General features: G+C 50.4%; 1 pseudogene; it reads left to right on the top strand.

Annotated features, from left to right (window-relative positions):
* Positions 1-3922: 3922 nt before the first annotated feature.
* On the top strand, positions 3923-5356 carry LOC141504088 (GTPase NRas pseudogene; annotated as a pseudogene).
* Positions 5357-18529: the final 13173 nt, after the last annotated feature.

Genomic DNA, 18529 nt, shown 5'->3' with positions numbered 1-18529 from the left:
CCCTCATCTCCCATGATTCTGGGGCTCCTTCCTGCTCCACTAGGGAAATGGTAAGTAGAGTCAAGAGGACCTGAACGGATCAAGGGAGTGACCTGGCTTGGCAGTGGACTGGAAGCCTCAGATGAGTTCCTGGGGCCGGGGGCCAGGCCGCACCAGTTGGGGGGTGGGGGCTGGAGCTGTGGGGGTGAGCCCCATTGCCTTCTGTCCTCCTTGGGCTGCTTATGGGGAAACCTGAGCATAATGAAAGGACATGGGGAAGGCCCTGGAACCCTTGTTCTCTGAACACAGCTTCCTGTCTCATTTGAGACTGTGGTTACATCCAAAGGACCCCTGCTGTAGGGAAGGTTAGCCTGCCCTGCTTGGCTAGGATCAAAGTATGATGAGAAATGAGGGGTCCCCGAGGCTGTGTTTTAGGGAACAGATGAGGAGGGCTAAGAGATGTACAACAGTGGCCTAGGGTCCCCAGATCTCACAAGCTCTCTCTGTTGATCCGGCCTCCTGGTGGTGGTGGGCAGCTGTAAGGTGGGCAAAAGTCCTGGGACCCTCCAGCTAGTCAAGAACTGCCCTGTTTCGCACCACAACCCCCCCCCCCCCCCAAGAGACTGGGACCGCACCCATCTGGTGGTGGATAGTGAGCCCTGCCAGCTGGACATCTTAGACACCATGGGCAGTGATGATTGCCCCATCCAGTGGAAGAACTTCCTGCGCTGGGGGCTTCCTCCGCCTCGACACTGTGGATGACATCAAGTCCTTTGTGGACAAAAACATCTTCTGGGAAGAGCTGTGGAGGGTTAAGGACAGTAACTCTGCTCCCTTCGTCTTGTAGCCCACCAAGACCTACAAGGTCAACTGCTGGGTGACCTGGGCCCTGGGCAAATTAGCGTCCAAGAGCTTCTGGGAGCTCTTCATGGAGAACTTGGCCCAGAACCATCAGGGCGTGGAGCAGGCCTTCTGGGAGCTGGTTCAGGATATCCAAAGGTCCATGGCTGGGCATGACCGGGGCTGCAGGACCAATTGAGCCATTGCCTGTCTCCTTAGATCCTCTCCGGCCCCAGCCCCATGGCCTGCAGCCCAACATATGTCCTAGCCCACTCCTCTGAATCCTGACCCTGATGGATCTCACCAGGATATTTCCAGGAGACTTGGGAACTCTTACCATTTCTCCCTTCTGGCTTTTGGGATGTTTGTTTCTTTATTTTCCCCCACCTCCTCCTCCTCCTGTCTAAGGCCTCCCCTGGCTTCCCAGGCCCCAGAAGCAGTTGGCCTCTGGCTGCTTTATCTTTCATCTGGCACTGTGGCCTTCCCACTTTGGGGTGGGGCTAGGGCTGGGAGGCTTTTCTTTCTTGGACTTTCCCTACTACACAAAATCATGGTCCCCTAATAGAGGTTCTGATTCTGGAGAGCAATGCCATCATGAATAATTCTCCCTCCTACCACTGGGATTGGGATATTTGTTGTCTGGGGCCAGTCACATGCCCTGGGGTCACCTAGAAGGCCTTGTCTAGGGTATTGGTGAGGAGCCCTGATCTGAAATATCCCCCAGTTAGCATCCCCAAGATCAGATTGAGGGGGTGATTTTTTTGCTTGTGTCTACCCTTGTTCTAGACTAGCATGTCATCCCTAGGGGAGATAGAGGGGGTAAGGGTAGGAGGGGCCTGTTCTCTGTAGGTGGGAGACATGGGAGTTAAGTGACTTGCCTAAGGTCTCAGGGCTAGTCAGATGGGTACTGGGAATCTGCTCACCCCAGGTGAGCTCTCTATCCTCATCGGTCCCAGCTGCCCCTGATTGCTCTGTCTTGTTGCCTCTAGGAGATGATGGGGGCGCTGGCTGTGAATGTCCTTGGCAGAGGCTGGCACAGCTGTGGGTCAGGTGGGGTCTGGCTACACAGGGGCCTTTGGCCTGGGCATCCCTGAGCCTACCTGGGAACCCTGGTGAAGAGGGCAGATGGGGCGTCCTGATTCAACTGAAGACTTGGGTGGGGGGAGACAGACTGAATGCAGCCTACAGGAACTTCCCTCTTCTCTGCTTCACAGTCAGTTATATTTTTCATTCTGGGCTTTATCAGGAATAAAGGCTATTGGATTGTTCCTGTGTTGGTGTTTCTCAGTGGGCAGAGTACTTGGGCCGGAGTAACATGAGGGCAGTATGGCCTGGGGGGAGAGACTGGGGCTTGGAAGTTAGGTAGCCATGGGGATTTTAGCTGTGGGACCCAGGAGTCTCAGTTTCCTCATCAGTGAGATGTTGGGGGGGGGGGTTGAACTGAATGGTCTCTCAGGTCCCTCCAAGCTCTAAGTTGGGAGGATCCCCTTTCAAACCTGAGCTGGCTGTGATTCATTTTCCTGCCCCCTCCACACCCAGTCCAGTGACTGTTGAATGCCAGTCTGTGGGAAGGACTTCAAGATCCCCTGCATCCCTGCATCCCAGATGGCTCAGTGACCACCTCCAGCTGCAGGCCTTGGAGGGGTGGATGTGTTCTCTGCCCTGTCCATGGGCCAGTGGTAGCTCCCTGTGCCTGGAGCCAGAGGAGTGTTAGCCCTGTGCCTGGTAATTTCCAATCCGGGCCTCTGTCTTTTCCAGGCAGTTTGAGAGCCCGGCTTCCCAAGGGCTGGCCAGGCTTGGTTGGTTGTTATTTTAAAATCAGCAACCCAGGGAAGGGAGGGGCTTTCACTATGAACTCTGTCCTGTAACCCATGCTGCCCCACTGGGCCTGCTTCCTCTAAAGGCTGGACTTTTCCTTTCCCTTCCTCCAAAGAACTGTTGAAAAAATCAATCTATTTCTTTATTTAAAAAACAGCATTTTGTTCTCCCCCAGAACTGCCCCCGCCCATGGATTTGCCCCCAAAGCCCTGGCATGTGGACAGCCTCAGCCTCTACTTCCAGGCTTTATACCTCTGGTTGACATGTGCCAAGAGTTGAGACTCCCAGGGCAAGGAGATGGGACCTGGCACGTGCTGTGACTCTATCTGGGTCAGCCACAGGGCCAGTGGAGAGGGATCAACCCCAACAAATCCAGGGTCCAGGGACCTCAATTTCGTGGCAAGAGAATGGACAGGGAAGAAACAAAGGGTTCCGGAGGGAGGGGAGAAAGGAGTTGGGGAGGAAGCAAGTCGGGGCAGCGGGAGGGATGAAATAAGATCAGAGGCTGAGGTAAGGCCAGAGAAGGGAATTAAGCTGTTCCAGCTATACAGCTGGTTAGCGTCTGTGGTAGCATTTGAACTCGGCTCTCTGCACAGTCCTCCCAAGGAGAAAAAGACTCCAGTGTAAAGGGGACGCAGACAGAAGGAGGGTGCTGCGGAGGGCAAGGTAGGGAGGGGGCTTGGGGAAGGATGGCAGGTTGGGACCCAGGAAGACCAGCTGGGTTGAGGGGTGGAGTTGATCTACCAGGAGAAGGCAGGAGAGCAGAGACGGGCAGACCTGGCCAAGAGGAGGGGGACCCTGAGGTTGGAAGCCAGGATATGGGGGGAGGAGGGAGCAGAGGTGGAGAGATGAGGAAGAAAAAAGGAAGAAGGTCCGGAGGAAAAGGGCTGGGGCTCCCGGCAAGGGCTGGTGTGGGGGGCTTGGGGAGAGAAGGGAAAGGACAATGCCCTTCTTCAGAAGCAGGGTTTGGGAGGGAAAGGGGAGCCCTCTGCCTCCTCTTCTGGATATCGAAGTGGAGGCCCTAGGAGTACAGAAAGGTGCTTGCTCAGGGCATCACCTGGGGACAGCAGCTCCTAGAATGTCTGACTTTTGGGGGGAAGAGCTCCGACACAGCTGGGTTACGATGTCCCCCAAAAGTCCTAGTGATTTGCCTGTGAGTTTCCGAAGTCCTTTGGGGGGCGGGGCTCTGCAATGTCAAGAGATGTGGGTGGGGAGGAGGCGGGCTTCCCAGGAGGCTTGGCGATGTGGGCGGGCGGGACATCCCCCCACTACTTGAAGCTGTTGAGGGTGGAGCAGCCTCCAGTCCCTTTGCTTCTCTTGAATTTTTGATTCTGTGCCTCCTCGCCAGGCTTCTTCGCTGACAATTCAGAAAGAGTAAGTAGAGGTGAGAGGAGCCGAGCACGCAGGGCCAGGAATCTCGTTAACAGGTTAGCGGGTTGTGGCTCATGCCCCCCCCCCCATGTGTTGGGGGTTACGTTAATTCAGGAAACTGGCCCTGAAGGATTAGGGAGGTAGTTGGAAATCTTGGGGTCTGACTTGGGTCCCAGGTTTAGCAATTTACCAGGGTCGGATTCTTAGCCCCCTCTGAACCCGGAGTCTCTGAGATCGGTAGGGAGCCTGGGGAGTAGAGTGCAGGGCTTGGGGTCTGCATGACCCGAATTCAACACCAGCCTTAGTTAGTTATTAGATGGCTGAACCAGGACAAAGGTCTTAGTATCTTCAGTCCTCAGTTTCCCCAGCTGTAAAGTGGGATTGATGACAGCGTGACTGGTCGGGGTGTTGTCAGAGCCAGTGAATTGTAGCCCTCCATCAATGCAGGGTTGCCCTTTCTGCTTCCTCCCGTACCCTCCAGGTGGACAGCCGGGGCAGAGCCAAGATGCCCTACAAGGTGGTGGTGCTGGGTAGCACTGGTGCCGGAAAGAGTGCGCTGACCGTTCGCTTGCTCCAGAACCTCTTCGTGGAGGAACCCCAGCCCAGTATCAACAACTTGTATGAGGGGCAGCTGGTGGTGGACGGGGAGGTCTGCCAGCTGGCCATAATGGATACCTCTGGAAGGGAGATGTACCGGAACCTGCATGAGGACTGCATCCGCTGGGGCCAGGGATTCCTCTTCGTCTACACGGTCGACTGTGTCAGGACCTTCGTGGATGTGAGCCTCTTCTGGGACCAGCTTCGGAAGGTCAAGGGAGCCAGTCGGGCACCCATGGTGCTGGTGGCCAACAAGGTAGACCTGACCCACTGGATGGTAGATTTGGACTTGGGCCAGGATGCAGTCAAGAGTTTCGGGGTGCCCCATGTGGAGACCTCGGCCAAGACCGGGCAGGGTGTGGAGCAGGCCTTCCAGGAGCTCGTTCGGGAGATGCGGCGATTCCAGGACCAGGGCTGCAGGTCCAGGCAATGCACCATCCTGTGAGCCCAGGCCCCCACTCCCTTGTTCCTGCCCCTGCTCCCCTGCCCCAAGTGCTGCCCCCTTCCTCCTTCTGTCTGTTTTTTCTGCACTCCTGGGGGGGCCCTGCTAGATGCCCCCCCCCGGGTTCTTGTCAGGAGATTGCTGGTGGGACCCTTCAACATCCACCTAGGGGCCCAGGCATCACTGTGCCAGCTCGGGAGTGCAGGTCCAAAGGGCCTTGTGCCAGTGTGAGCCAGGGTGCGAGGGATTCTGCAGCTGCCCGCCTGGGGGGAAGGGCCTTGGGCTTTGTCACAAAGTTACTTTTCTCATTCTCAGGTTGATTACAAATAAAGATGTTATTTGTTTCCAGGTGTGTTCCTCCTTGTTTGTCGGGAGCCGGTGTGCTGGGGGCAGTGGGAGGGCCCCGGGGAGACAGCCAGGCTGGGGGAGGCAGGAAGGCACAGGGACTTTAACAGGGAGACCCCGGGCCTTAAGCTTCTCAGCAGGGAGATGGGGAGCTGGTTGGAAAGGCTCCTCGAGTCCTACCCAGCTCTAGGCTTAACTAAGAGACTAGACTGAAAGCCTAGGAACCCATTGCTTCTCAGAACCTCAGTTTCCTGATCTGCAAAATGGAGGTGATGGCACTTGACCCACCCAGAGATGGGGGGGCCATCATCAGAGCCACACTGACAAAGTCTTATGGAAGCCCTGGAACAATGGAAGTCCTAGTCTTCCAGGCACCTACTAAGGAGTTTGCCCCAGGGCAGACCCTGCCTCTTTTCCCATCTCTGGATCTTCAGTTCACTCCCTGGCCCCTCCCCAAACCAAACCAGACCTTGCAGGTTTTATCTAGCCTAGGAAGTTGGAGGTATCCCGGGGCACCAAGGAAATGGGGGAGAGGCTGTGAGGTCTGCAAGACCCTGGAATTTAAGACCTTTCAGGTATATCCTGGAGGGACTTCCATTGTCTTAGGGGGGAACCTCAGTTGGAGGGGAGAGCTGACCAGGGAAGGGAGTGTGGTCAGCAGGAAGTAGTCCCAGCCCATCCCTAGTTGGGTTAGCAAGTGGCCTTGGGCTGGCCTGGTCTAGGACCAAATGTCCCTTGGCCAAATGTAGGCCTTGGAACATGGGTCCAGTGGGTACCAGGCTAGAGCTGGCAATTAGGTGAGAGGAAAGGACTCAGCAGAACTGGGGTGGGGGGAGTCTTGTTCTCCAGGTCCCTGATCTAGGTCAAGTTTGAGTGGGGGAGAGGGGAGAACAGGTCAGGAGGGGCAGGTAGAGGTGAAGTGGCTGAGATCCACTGAGGCAGGAACTACTTTCAACTTGATGAGGCTCAAAATCTGAGGAGGTGAAGGGGGTGGTGTGAAGGGGGGAGAGGAGAAGGAGAGGGAGGCCGAGGAGGAAGGGGAGGGGGAAGAAGAGAAGTCTGTTCATGGACCTGACCTCGGAGGCCAACTAGATGAAGTCTCCCCTTTCAAGGAAGGCAGAAGCTGAACTAAGCCCAGACTGGGCCTGGGAGCCTGGACCCCATTAGCCCAATCAGCCCCAGGGAAATCCTGTGGCCTCTCAGTCTTAGTTTCTTCTTTCAGACACAGGGGAGTGCTGTTTCTCAGATCATGATTCCAATTCCTGCCAGGGGCATCATCATGCCTGATATACAGAGAAGGACAGAGATCCTGTGGGCAGGGAAAAAAACCCTACCAAAGTCTCTTTCCTCTTCCCCAGCCCCAGTGTGCAAACCTCGCAGTGATCCCCTGGCCCCATGTGTCTGTTCTAGGGGCTGCCCAGGCCCCTCACCTTCCTAACATTTGACATTTGAGAAGGGGTCCCTGGTAATATTAGACTCCAGAGGAAGTCCATCTCTGTCTTTGTACAATGAGTCTAATGCACATGGCAGTAGCTGGGGTTCTAGTTCTTCCCTCTGTGACCCATGGACACATGGCTGCCCCTTTCTAGGTCCCCTTTCTTCACCCCTTTCTTCACCTGTAAATTTTAGGCTTCAGATTGCCTATCTTTGTAGACCCTTTGGTTTCTAAGTATGCCCTCCCCAACTGAAAGCCCTGCCATGCACAGCTGTTCTTCCCCAGACAGGTGAGTCCCTGTCCCTGTCATTCCTTGGGTCCCTTCAAACCCTTGTCTATCATCCTACAGACATCAACATAAGCCAAAAGCCTCTGAGCCTCAATCAGTCCCTGTTTTATAGGCCTGGCTCTGTCTCCCTCAGTTCGAGTGGGTGTCCAAATGGGGTGCTGACTCCCTGTTTCTTATTATTAAGTATTTACTTCAGCATCTAGCTGGTTATTTACTGGGTGGATTTCCTAACTGGCCTCAGTGGACCATTTTTCATTTGTGGGGTATGTTGGACCCACCCTTCAAGCTTCTGGATGGAGGAGACCTTGGTCTGTTGGATTTTCTTCATTTGGCCAACCTCCTTAAAGTGGGGGGGATCTCATTTTATTCCCATACAACCAAACCCTTCCAATGCACATTTGAGTTCCTCCTCTTGGCTCTGTTGATTGAAAAGTCCCTCTTCTGGACACGGAGACTAATAGAGAAACTAGCATCTTCCTTGCTTCCACTGGATACCGAATTCAAACCATTTTTTCTGTTTCCCAGGACCAGGCAATATTTATTTTCAAAAATAAAATTTTATTCTTCCCCCAATTACATGTAAGGACAATTTTTAGCATCATTTTGAAAACTCTGAGTTCCTTGTTTTGTCCCTCCCTCCTGGAGATAGAAAGCAGTTTGATATATTTGATAAATGATCTGTGATGCCAAGTATTTTACTGTATTAATCATGTTATGAAAGAAGACTCAGGGCCAATGGCAAAAGTCTGAGAAAAATGTGACAATGTGCTTGATTTTCAGTTGGACTCCATCCATTCTGTCCCTGGAGGTGAATGTTATTTCCGTCCTGGATCTTTTCATCTTGGCTCATTGTGTCACTGAGAAGAGTCAAGTCATCCCCCATCATCCCCAGTACCGATGTTGGGGTATGGGTATGATGTATTTGGAGTTGCAGTTCCCCCCTTTTTGCCTTGTGTCATTCTTTTCCTTTTTAATTCTACTCATCAATAATCTGCTTGAATTTTATATGTAATTCCAAGAACTAACTAGGCAACTTAAACTGTAGGTCATTTTAATTTATTGAGATCTCTGGTCCTTTATTTACACTGATGGAAACGGGGCAGGAGGGTGGCTTGTGTAAGGTCATAAAAATACAAATACAAGTCATTGAGGGTTGGCACTTACTGTAATTCAGGTTGTTGAAGGAACTGGAACACCCCAACTTCTACCCCTTACCCCAGGACTTTCTGTTTTCTTAAATTTTTTTCTAGTACTAATTTGTAGAAATTAATCTGTTCTTCACATTCCCAGCTATCACCACTGGTCAGATACAAACAACTGGGAGTTCTCCTAATCTCATTCCAAAGATGACAAACCTGAGCTAAGAAGAAACTGGTCCCTAACCCATAAAGGGTGTCCTAGAGATCTTGACCTAAACAACTGAGTTTGCACCCACTTAGCAAGGAAGATTCTAGGTATCCTATTGGTCTCCGGGTCCAGAAGTGGGACTTCTTAATCAACAGAACCAAGAGGAGAAACTCAAAAATGGAATGGAGGGGTTTGATTATATGGGGATAAAATGAGACCTCCCTCCCCAGTTTGCGAAGGTTGGCCACCTGAAGTAAATGCAACAGACCAAGGTCACTTCCATCCAGAAGTCAAAGAGTGGGTCCAATGTGTCGCCAAATGAAAAATTGCCCACTGAGGCCAGTGATAAAAATGAACCCAGTAAATAACCAGCTAGAGACAGATGATTGAGGTTCATCAATATAACATGTGTCTTATGATAGGAGGGAAATCATATTAGGGACATGACATGAGATGGGTGGACCTCTTAGACTAACTCAAATTCTGAGAGCCTATGAAAATCCAGGTGGGAGAGGAAACGGAGTCTAAAAGCTATATAATACCTGATGTAATTGCACCACCTCCTGCCACATGCTACGTAAGGCACCCGGATCCTGCAGGATTCATCAATAAAGTGATCAATTCTTCTCTCACTCCAACAAATTTCTTTCATTTATAGATAACAAACACGTTGTAAAACAAATCTCCCAATACATTTTTAGAATGTTCATTCTAAAGGGTTGACCTTGGAGTGAGGAAAGCCCGAGTTAAAATCAGAACTCTAATACTTATTCTTTGAGTGATCCTAGGCAAGTCACTCCACAGCTGTCTGCCTCAGTTTCTTTTCTTTAAAATTTACTTACATTTATTTTTTAACATAAATATTTTATTTGTTTTCCATTTATACACAATAGTTCCTACCAATGTATTGCCTCAGTTTCTTTATCTGTAAAATGGCTTTCATAGCAGAACTAACTCACAGGGTTATTGGGAGTATCAAAGAAGATGATCATTTTAAAGTCCCTACCAATTTAAACTTAAATAATTTAAACAGCTTAAATAAGTTTTTCTTCTTCTGTGTTCTTAGTCTGGCAAGACAGATGTCCACATTAGCCAAGCCTGGAAGTCTGTCTCCTGCATCTCTGCCCAGAAATGAGTGGCGTCTTCCCAACCACCTGCCTTTGATTAGATCCTGGTTCTCAAGTCTTTCCAAGGTCTTTGTCTGTAGATTGAACATGGTGGTTATTGTCTAAGTTGTTCTGTTCCTGGTCAAACCCTTCCTTTAGCTCAGAGAAGCCTTCCCAGGGTCCTCTACTCTTCTCATACAATGCTATCACGTTCTGCTGCCCCAGTGGATTAACCCTTCCCAGAGAGAAGGGCTCCATCATTTTCTTGCCCCATGGTTGGCTACATTGGAAAAGATTCTCTTCTGAAACAACCATAACCCTGAGGTTCAAGACCAGGAGTCAGCCAGGCATCTCTGCATAACCTACCTGGCTTCTTCTGGGAAAAGTCCTTCACACTGGACTGACTAGGCTGCTTCAGGCTTCTGATCAGAGCCCACCTCATCCTCATTGGCAGAGGTCCTCTATCATTTCTAGTTGGGCCCTTGCTTAGCTTGGCACTCATTCTCTGATGTGGACAGTAGCTGAATTCATCACAAAGAAAAGCCATCTCTGTCCCCCCTCCATGTTGCCTGATACAGAGACTCCTTCCCTTCTTCCCAGACATCATGCTCCTACCACTTCTCAGTGGATCTCTGGTCCACTGTTTATCTACTAATTAAATTATTAACTGTATTTGTTTATTTTTTATTTATTGTGAGATGATCACAACATTTGTTGGCATTTCTAGATCTCCCAGGTCGACTGAATCATTTCTAGCTCCCAGGTCTCTGATCTCCTTAGTCACCCTGGGAGGGGGATACTACTATCACTGCCACTTCACAGAGGAGAAAACAGAGGCTCCTAGCTAGAAGTCGGACCTTGCCCAGGGTCACTCATCTTTCTTGACTGTGGAGTTGGGCATGGACCCTCCCTCTGTAGACACCAGCTCAGTGGACCCCCTCTCACCTTTGACAATTGCACATTTTTGTCATCTTTGCCAATTTGCTCGGCATGAAGTAAAGCAACATGATTGCCTTTGTTTCCAGTTCTTACATATGAGCTACTTTTGGTTGTGGGAAATTTTATGAAATCAGCATTTTCTCCTCTATGTCTTATTAATAACTCTCACCTTTCTTTCTTTGCTTGTTCAGAATTTACCTCCTGTCCATTTCTATCATGTCTATCGTGGATCCATTTTGAGTTGGTTGTTGAAAAGGGTTTATGATGTTGGTCTAAAGCCTAGTTTCTGCCTTGACTACTTTCCAGTTTTTCCCAGAGTTCTTCTCAAAGAGGGAATTCTTTCCTAGAAAAATGATGCTTAGGGTTTTACTGAATTCTGAGTCATTAAGTTAAAAGACTGATCCTTTTAATCCAACATTATGTGTTCTTCCCTAATAGTATGGCAGTTCAAGAGGTTTTTCTTTTTGTATTTTATTTTTCCTAAGCTTACTCTATGGGATGGGCGAGGTGATATGCTGCCTCCCCAGAGGTCACAAGTGGGAGCAGAAGGACCCAGTGGGTCTCTGGGGACACTGGGAGGGGGTCCAGAACCCACGACTCTGCTGAATGGCCAGAGGTTTACAGTATCCTCTCTTCATGGTATTGGTAAAGAGGCAGTCAATTATCAGTCCATGAATGTGTCATGGAAAATGCATCCCAAGAGTTAGGGGTACATGGGACATGGGAGAAACTCTGAGATTACACCATCCAGAACAAGATAAATCATTCCCAGATTTCAGGGTCCACTTACCTGAAACAAGTTTCCTTCTATCTCATCTTCTCCAGCCTCATTACATGCAAATGTATGACCACCCCTGGGACCTGGTCAGACTCAGCAGCTTTGCTGAGTTATTTTTCAACATGAGCCTTGGAAGTCAAAGTGTGGAGCTGCCTGATGGTGTTTCTGGAAATAACAGAGAAGTTGAGAAAGGGGGAGGATTTTGGGGGGAAAGAGAACAAGTTTAGCTTTGGACATGTTCCATTGAAGATATCTCCAGAATATTTCCTTCCAAATGTGTAATAGGCAATTGGAAATGAGAGCCGGGAGCCATCAGAGAGACTGGGACTAGAGAAGTTGATTTCAGATCTTTTAGCTTTAAACCCACTTGAGGTTCGTGAGATCACTAAATGAAATAGTAGAATAGATGGTGTGCCTTGATCTGCAGGCAACCTCTGTCTCTGGATGTAAATGGCATCTTCCATCATAAATCTTTTCTTTTTCTTTTTTTTCTTTTCCCTTGGCACATTTTTTTAATTTTTTATCCATTTATACATACACATTTACAAGTTACAAAGTTTCCCCCCAACCTTTTCTCTCAGCCCCTCCCTTCAGTAGGGAACAGTCAGGATAGCATTTCCCATACATAGTTTCTCAAACATATTTACAAATTAGTTGCTTTGGGCATTAGGAATTAGGCTTAAGCGAAAGAGATACAGAAGAGATCCTTTTAATAAAGTTCATCAGATTTGGTAGGGGTGGGTCTTTTTCTGTGTGTTTTGTTTTCTTTTCTTTCCTCTGGAAGGAAGACCATTACCAGTCTAATACAGCTGTCCTAGCTCTCTGCACTGTGGAGAGGAGTTGCTGCCATCAAGGTTGTTCATCTCATAATGTTGTTGATTGTGTATATTGTTCTCTTGGCTCTACTCCCCTTCACTCAAAATCAGATCCCCAAAGTCATTCCATTTTTCTGTAGGGTCCAACCATCTCTGGTTTCTTATAGATCAATAATATCCCTTAGTATTCATGTACCAAAACTCATTTAGCCATTCCCCAATCAGTGGGCATCCCCCTCAATTTCCAATTCTTTGCCACTGCAAAAAGAGCTGCTATAGATATTTTGGAATTTGTAGGACTTTCCCATTTTTTCACCATTCCTTCTGGGTATAGTCCTAGAAGTGGAGTTGCTGGGCCAAAGGGTATGGATAGTTTTATTTTTCTTTGGCCATAATTCCATATTGTTCTCCAGAAATGTTGGATCTGTTCACAACTCCACCAGCAATGCATCAATATCCCAATCCTCCCACAATCCCTCCAATAATGATCATCTTCTATTTTTCTTATGTTTGCTAATCTAATAAGTGTGAGATGATACCTCATGGTGGTTTTAATGTGCATTTCTCTAATCAATATTGATTTGGAGCATTTTTTTCATATAATTATATGTCGGTTTAATTTCTTCATTTGAAAATTGTCTGTTCATATTCTTTGACCATTTATCAATTGGCGAATGACTTGTGACCTTATAAATTTGATGCAATTCTTTATATAGTTTAGAAATGACACCCTTATCAGAACTCTTGGTTGTAAAGATTGTTTCCCAGCTCTCTGCATTTCTTTTAATTTCGGCAGCATTGATTTCATTAGTGCAAAAGCCGTTTAATTTAATATAGTGAAAATCATTTATTTTGCATTTTATAATGTGCTCTAATTCTTGTTTGGTCATAAACTGATTCCTTTCCCATAGATCAGATAGATGGAGTATTTTATGGGTTATTTGTTTATCTATGGTATTTTTCTTTATGTCTAATCTGGTACCCATTTAGACTCTATTTTGGTAAAGGGTGCGAAATGTGCATCTTTGCTAGTTTTTGCCATACTATTTTCCAGTTTTCCCAACAATTTTTGTCCAATAGTGAGTTCTTATCCCAGAGGCTGATGTCTTCAGGTTTGTCAAATTGTAGATTGGTGGAGTCATTTACTGCAGTTTCTTTTGAACCTATCCTAATCCACTGATCCATCCATCTATTTCTTAACTAGTACCAGGCAGTTTTGATGCCTGCTGTTTTATAGTAAAGTTTGAGATCTGGGGGAGCTAGGCTGTCCTGCTGAGTCTCCCTTCCCTCAGTATCAGTTCCACCTTAGGGTCCTTGTCTCTCAATCCTCCATCACTGGGATGTGCCAGCCTTTTCAGGTTCCAAGATTCAGGGAGATGAAGAGCCAGCCTTTGCCTGAAGGCCTGGTGATCAGAGTGGAGGAGGAAATTGGGCCAGAGATCCTTGGGCTAAGAGGGGATCAAATTGGAAAATGCTAAGTGTGAGGGAGAGTCTGAGGGAAAACTTGGAGCTGTTGTCTTTCCCTGTGATCCGATTGAACCTAGTAAGAGCCAAGGCAGAGGTAAAGAGTGATGAGATCATGCCAGCAGAAGTTCTGGAGCAAAGAACTCAGGCATTACGTGGAACAAACTGCCCTGTGCAGCCAGGCGAGGAGAGCCTGGCTGGGGGGGGGGGGTGACTGGGGAACCTGGCTGGGGGGCAGGGAGTCTGTGGGAAAAGAATAGCATTGGACCTGAAAATCCTATCCCACAACAAGCACTGAGGAGTTGGATCTGTGCCAATGGGCACCCAAGGGCCATATCTGCCTTCCAGGTGGCCTCCCAGGCCTGTGGCCACATTGGATACAATGTTGCAGCTCCAGTACCATTCCTTTTGCTGGGGGTTCCTCCCTTTGCCCATCCACCTGTCTGGCCTGCTCCCCTGGGGGGCAGGTTAGCCCAGAGGGATGGTGGGTAATGGGGTGGAGGGGCAAGGCTCCATGGAACAGGAGGTGTAGGATCTTTGGAGATAATGGGGCATGGGGGCAGAGCTTTTCATCCAGAGAGTTCTGGGGGGAAATGGGGCTGCTACCAAGCCCACTTTCCAGGCCAGGATACAATTTGTGTCTGGCTCTGTACACTAGCATCCCCCACAGCTCTGGGGTGCCTTCCCCCTCAGCTCCATCTCCTCTGGGAAAGGATAAGTAGAGGCTGGAGGACCTGAACAGATCTGGGGAGTGACCTGACTGGGCACTGGACTGGTAGCCTCAGCTGACTTCCCCGGGGCTGGGGAGCTGGGCCACACTAACTGGGGGGGGGGCTGCCCTGCAGCTGCAGTGGGTGAGGCCCATCTCCCTCTCTCCTCCTCTGGCTGTTTGTGGGGAAATCTGTGTATCGTGAAAGGCCATGGGGAAGGCTCTGGAATCCTTGTTTCTTGGGTGGGGGAAGGGACACTGGCTTCCAGATGTGGAAGCTCAAGCAGAAAGGAGAAATGACCTAAAGGGCTTTGCCCCCTCTGCCACATGTGCCCAAAGTGTCGAATCAAACCAGAATCTAGTCACCAACTTGGACCCCAAACCCAGTCAACCAGGCTTATGAATAACTTTGGGCCCTTGGGGGTCCAGAGAGCATGAAAGGATGGGGGTCCCTGTGAGCTTCCCCTAAGAAAAGTAGGCAGTGGCCACAATCCTCTCTAGGGAAGGGAGGTTCTTTGGGGCCTGAGAACATAGAACATTGAGTGACCCTGATCCCCAGACTAGCTTTGAGCAGGATTGGTCAGGATTCTTATGCATTGGAGGGGGCACTGGAGAACTGTACCCCAGGGCCTGGCCCCATGCTCTCCTGGAACTCCTTATAATGATGTTGAATGAGTGAGCATTGTTTCTGAGGACCTGGCCCTAATTGGTGACTCGGTGCACTGAAGGACCCTTACTGTAGGGAAGGTTAGCCTGCCCTGCTTGGCTAGGAGCAAAGGATGATGGGAAAGGAGGGGTCCTGAGGCTGGGCTTTAGGGAACAGATGAGGAGGGCTCTGAAGATGTATAATGATGGACTAGGGTCCCTCAGCTCTCACAGGCTCCCTCTTGTTCCCGCCTCCCTAGGTGATCATCTAGGCCATGACACAGTACAACCTGGTGGTGATGGGCAGCGGTGAGGTGGGCAAGAGTGCCCTGATCCTCCCGCTAGTCAAATACTGCTTTGTATCAGACAACTACCCCACTCTGGGAGTCTGGTAGCACACTCATCTGGTGGTGGATGGCAAGCTCTACCAGCTGGACATCCTGAATCCCACAGGCAGTTAGGATCACCCCAGCCAGTGACGGGACTTCATGCACTGGGGGAAGGGCTTCTTCTACTTCTATGCTGTGGATGACATCAAGTCTTTCATGGGAGTGGACATCTTCTGGGAGGAGCTGTGGAGGGTCAATGGAAGTAACTGCATTCCCTTCATCCTGGTTGCCAGCAAGACTGACATGGCCAACTTCCTGGTGGTGACTGCCCACTTTTTTTAAGAGAAGCTCTCAGTGACTCCCATCCCTTTAAGGTCTCTGTAAAAGTTCATCCAAGAGCTTCTGGGTACCCTTCGTGGAAACCTCGGTCAATAACCGGCAGGACTTGGAGCAGGCCTTTTGGGAGCTGGTTTGGGAGATCTTATTCAGGAGATCTAGAGGGTCCACCAGTGTTTTCCACAGGCTGGGCACAATGGGTGCTGCACAATCCTGTGAGCCCATGCCTCACTTCTCCAGTCCTTCCCCTGCCCTCCACTCCCAGCCTTTAGGCTTTCATCTGGCCCAGACCACTCCTCTGAATCCCAGCCCTGCTGGGCCTCACCAGGATATCTCTAGGAGCCTCTTGGGAACTCTTCATCATTTCTCCCTCTGGCTTTTGGGATTTTTGCTTTATTTTCCCTTGGAGAAAGGAGGACTACCTCATTGACTTGGTATCCCCACAAGGCCAAAGACTCCCTCCTCCTCCTACCTAAGGCCTCCCCTGGCTGCCCAAGCCCCAGAGGCAGTTGGTCTCTGGCTGCTTTGTCTCTCATCTTGCACTGTGTCCTTCCCATCTCGGTGGGCTGGGGCTGGAGGACTTTTCTTTCTTAGATTTTCTCTGCTATTCAAAATCATGGTCACCCAATGGAGACCCTGACTCTGGAGAGCAGCCCCATCGTGAATGATTCTCTCTTCTGCCTCTGGGCTTGGGGTATTTGTTGTCTTGGGCCAGTCATAAGCCCTGGGGAGGCCCTGAAGACATAGGGTCTTGTCTGGGGTATTGGTGAGAAGCCTTGCCCTGAAATGTCCCCAAGTTAGCTTCCCTAAGATCAGACAGAGAAGATGGATTTTTGTGTGTGTGCATCTACCCTTGTCCTAGACTAGCATGTCATTCCCTAGAAGGGATGGAGGGAGTGGGGAGTAGAAGGGGTCTGTTTCCTGTACATGGGAGACATGGGAGTTAAGTGACTTGTCCGAGGTCACAGGGCTAGTCAGATGGGTACTCGAGTCCTTCTGACCCCATGTGAACTCTCTATTCCCACCACCCCAGCTGCCTCTGATTGTTCTGTCATGCTGCAACCTCTTAGAGATGGGGGGGTATGCTGGTTGTGAATGCCCTTGGAAGAGACTGGCACAGCTGTGGGTCAGGTGGGGTCTGGCTACGCAGGAGCCTTTGGCCTGGGCATCCCAGAGCCTCCTTGGGAACCCTGGTGAAGAGGGCAGGTGGGGCATGCTCCTGATTCAGCTGAAGATTGGGGGTGTGGGGAGACAGAATGAATGCAGCCTACAGGAACTTCCCTCGACTCTGCTTCACAGTTGGTGACATTGCTCATTCTGGGCTTTATCAGGAATAAAGGCTCTTAGGTTGTTTCTGTGTTGGTGTTTCTTAGGGAGCAGAGTGCTTGGGTGGGAGTAACATGAGGTCAGTATGGCCTGAGGGAGAGACTGGGGATTGGAAGTTAGGAAACCATGGAGATTTTAGTTGTGGGACTCTGGGTCTCAGTTTCCTCATCAGTGACATGTTGGGGGGGTGGACTGTATGGTCCCTTAGGCCCCTCCAAGCTCCAAGCTGGGAGGAGGGCACCTGATCCCCTTTTAAGCCTTAGCCGGCTCAGATTCATTTACCTCCCTACCCCCTGACCCCCAGGCTAGTGATTGTTGAAGGGTCAGTCTGTGGGAAGGGCTAAGGGATCCCCTGCATCCCTGCAGCCCAGATGGCTCAGTGACCACCGCCAGCTGTAGGCCCCAGAGGGGTGGACTTGTTCTCTGCCATGTCCATGGGTCTCCCCATGTCCAGAGCCAGAGGAGTGTCAGCCTCCCACCAGTCCATTCCCAATCTTGGCCTCTGTCCTTTCCAGGCAGTTTGGCTTGGTTGGTGGGTTTTATAAATCAGCAGCCCAGGGGAGGGAGGGAGGAGTTTCCACTGTGTGACTGGGGCCTGTCCCTGGTGGTTGGGAGGTACCTTGAGAGGCTCCTGACTGCTCCAAGTCCTATAGGGTTTTTCCTCCCATTCTGAGGCCTGGCTCTTAATCATGAAAGCCTTGGAACACATTCTGGGGGTGGGCGTGGGGGGTCGATGTCCCCTTTCTTTGGGGTCTGGGGACTGGGGGTGTCTGCAAGAGTCCAGTAAGAAGGATCATCCATGCGGCCTTTTGGGCCTGCTTCATCTAAAGCTTGGTCTCTTCCTTTGCCTCCTCAAAGAATTGTATAAAAATAAAACTGTTTTTTAAACAGCAATTTGTTCTTGCCCCAGAATTGCCCCCCAGGGATTCGCCCCCAAAGCCCTGGCACGTGGGCAGCCTCAGCCTCCACTTCCAGGCTTCATTCCTCTGGTTGGCATATACCAGAGTAGGCTGCCAGGGAAAGGAGATGGCACCTGGAATGTTCTGTGACCCCACCTGTGTAGGCCCGGCTCAGCCACAGGGCCAGAAGAGAGGGACTGGGGGACCTAAACCCCAGCAAAATCCAGGGTCCAGGGACCTCAGGTTCTTGGCAAGGGTATGGGCAGGGAAGACCTCCAGGGTTCTGGAGGGGGGAAAGAGAGGGAGTTGGGGAGAAAGCATGTGCGGGGGACAGGGGGGGATGAGATAAGATCAGAGGCTGAGGTAAGGCCAGAGAAGAGAACAAATCTGTTGCTGCTACAGGGCTGGTGAGTGCCTGCGGTAGGATTTGAACTCGGCTCTTTGCACAGCACTCCCAAGAAGAAAAAGACTCCAGTCTAAAGGGGCCCGGACAAAAGGAGGGTGCTGCCGAGGGCGGGGGAGGGAGGGGGCTTGGGGAAGGATGGCAGGTTCCGACCCAGCTTTCAAGGCAGTGGGAGGTGGGCTGCTGGGAGACAGGGGCCTGATGGTATTAGCGTGAGGGCGGGGATCGGGAGAAGGCAGGAGGGCAGGGAGGGGCTGACCTGGCCAAGAGGCGGGGCCCCCAGAGGATGGAAGGCAGCATGTGTGGTGGGGGGAGGA

The sequence above is a fragment of the Macrotis lagotis genome, unplaced genomic scaffold, assembly GCF_037893015.1.
Source record: "Macrotis lagotis isolate mMagLag1 unplaced genomic scaffold, bilby.v1.9.chrom.fasta BILBYCTG093, whole genome shotgun sequence".
Lineage (NCBI taxonomy): Eukaryota > Metazoa > Chordata > Mammalia > Peramelemorphia > Peramelidae > Macrotis > Macrotis lagotis.
This window is presented reverse-complemented; position numbering and strand designations above follow the sequence as displayed.